Source organism: Carcharodon carcharias, chromosome 20 (assembly GCF_017639515.1).
Source record: "Carcharodon carcharias isolate sCarCar2 chromosome 20, sCarCar2.pri, whole genome shotgun sequence".
Classification (NCBI taxonomy): domain Eukaryota; kingdom Metazoa; phylum Chordata; class Chondrichthyes; order Lamniformes; family Lamnidae; genus Carcharodon; species Carcharodon carcharias.
The window spans coordinates 58,740,863-58,743,768 of record NC_054486.1 but is presented as its reverse complement, the minus strand read 5'-3'; positions in this window follow the sequence as shown (position 1 = coordinate 58,743,768).

The window sequence follows — 2,906 nt, the reverse complement described above, 5'->3', positions numbered from 1 at the left end:
CTTGTCCTCCCTTGTAAATTCGCCAGCATGCACTCACTCTCTGGACCTTGAAGGGCCACCCTGACACCAGAGGACCACCGGGCTTCACCGCTCTCTGAACCAGGCAACAGCGTAGGTATCACCACCTTGGTGGGCATTAGATTGGCGGCGAGAATGTTGGTGCACATTGGTGAGGGCACTTCACACTCGCTTGAGGTGCAGGCAGAGGCAGAGGGTGCCCAGGACTCCGGCAGTCGGAGGACTGTTGGGAATCAGGAGGATGCTCAGTCAAAGGCAGATGATGAGCCTCTGGAGTTATCCATTAGGCAGCAGATGCTGGATATCCAGCAGGATGTGTGGGAAGATCTGGCGGAGATCCATGAGGGTCTGCATGCCATGGTCTCTGTTGTGGAGGACTCCATGCAGAGCATGGGCACTGCGTTGACCTTCATGGCTGAAAACACTGCCTCCTCCATTGAGTGAGTGGCGACTCTCATGGAGAGGCAGCTCCAAGGACAGAATCAGGGGTTCCTGGGGTTGCACTTGGACCTGCAAGCCCTCACACAGGCAATGACCTCAGGAGGTCAGTGCCAATGTGGGAGATGGATGAGGCACCCAGTATTCCAGCTAGGTGCCCATCCATTAATGGCGAGCAGGGAAGCCCAGAATGACCTCATGTTGGCACACAAGCTGCTTGTCATCTCTGCGGGCTCCTCTGCTCCTTTGCCAGTGACCGTCACCTCTGATGAGGCTGCGATAACTGGGGAGATGCCAGCCGTGGCACCGTCCACTCCCTCCCAGGTGGGGCCAGCACAGGCTTCACTGGCCAGAGGACGAACACGAAGGTCATCAAGGCCAACACAACAGTAGAGTTAGCAGGCTGTCCCCAATATCGGTGCCAGCGAGGGGGTGGCACCAAGATGTAGCACTCGGAAACGTAAGTTAAAGGCACCGTGAGCATAAGAGGGACAGTTCACGGGTGAATTTCTATTCATTTATGTTTGGTTTGTATGTCTGCTGGTGTGGACATCAACACCAGTAATGGTAATGTCACTATGCATCCACTATGACAATAACATTAAACTTGCTTTGGTTCTGATGGCCTGAGTATGCGTCACCATTTTTGTTTCTGGTGCAGGGTACGCCAGTATGTAATGCTGGATGTGAGTGGCTGGATACTTTATTGCACAGACATTGAGTGGACTTTGGGTGCAAATGAAAGGGTCATTTCAGACACCCTGGATGGAGGCGGAAGCTCTGGCATGAGGTGGAAGCAGATCTTTGGCAGCCTAACTGAAGGAGCGTTGGATCAAGGCATCCCTGCCTCCCTGGAGGCTACAGAGTTCTGCCTCCACACCCTCAGCATTCTCCTCACTGACTCACTACTGAATTCATCCTCTGTGACCTGTGCAGCTGCGTCAAGATCCTCTTCCTCCAGTGGGTCCCCCCTTGCCAGTGCCAGATTGTGGAGAGTGCAGCATGCAACCACTATCAGTGATGCCTGCTCTGGAGGGGTATTATAGTGCACCCCATGAATAGTCCAGGCATCGGAAGCGAGTCTGAGAAGACCTATGGTCCTCTCTACCACTGCCCTTGTGGCAGGACTCCTATTGTAATGTTGCTCTGTCTCTGTTCTTGGGTGGCGGAGAGGCATCATAAACCATCTTTTCAACGGATAGTCCTTGTCACCCAGCAGCCATCCATCCAGTCAGGCTAGAGCACTGAAGACCCTCGGCACCTGGGAGTGTCTCAGGATGTAAACGTCATGGGAGCAGCCAGGGTACCTTGCACAGACTTGCAGAATCTGCATCCTGTGGTCTGCATGTTCGTGGAGAGGAAGCCCTTCCTTTTGATAAAGGCACCTGGCTGACCCGCTGGTGCCTTGATGGCCCCATGTGTGCAGTCAATGGCACCCTGGATCTGGGGCAACACAGCAATCACTGCAAAGCCTCTGGCTCACTCAGACTGACTGGCCTCATCTGTACGGTAAGGAATAAAGGTCAGTACCCACCTGAATAGAGCTTCTGTCACCAGCTTCATGCAACTGTGGACAGCTGATTGGGAGACTCCACACAGATTCCCCACTGACCCCTGGAAAGAGCCGGAGGCATAGAAGTTGAGGGCCACTGTGACCTTCAGAGACACTGGCATGGGGTGTCCACCCACACAGATAGGAGAAATCTCAGTCCTAATCATCTGACAAATGGAGGTCATGGTCTCCCTTGAAAGGCAGAGCCTCCTTCGGCATTGCATCTCAGACATATTGAGGTAGCTGCATTGCTGCCTGTAAACCCTCTCAGCAGGATAGTGGCATCTTCTGCGGCCCCTTTGACCTTGGATTTCCTGCTGGCCCTGCGCCCCTTGTGCCTGCGCCTGTCCTCCCACAGGTTGCTTCCCTGGAAGCTGCATTGGGACACCTGGCCTCCTCTTCCTTCTGCCCCTCTCTTCCTCCTCAGAGGAGGTGCCACCAGTAGAGGCCACAATCCTCATTACCAGGGTAACGGAAGGCTGTCTGATACCTGGAAGGGTCCACACAGTCTGAATCCTCCGGGGGCCTTGGAGACACAGATAGGAGAAATCTCAGTCCTAATCATCTGACAAATGGAGGTCATGTTCTCCCTTGAAGTCTTGAAATGAAGCCCTGAACAGAGATGAAGCTGCCAAGTGCCAATAAGCAACCAGCATCAAACTCTCCAAAACTCCTCACTACGCACACTGGTAATGCTGCTGACCCTTTTTAATCTCACCCTTGGATGAGGTTTAGCAAATTGTCAGCTACTGCCTGCCCATTTTGCCCATGCAACAAGACCTGGACAACATTCAAACTTGGGCTGATAAATGGCAAGTATTCATGCCACACAATGGCCAAGCAATAACCATCTCCAACAATAGAGAATCTAACCATATCCCCTTGACATTCAATGACA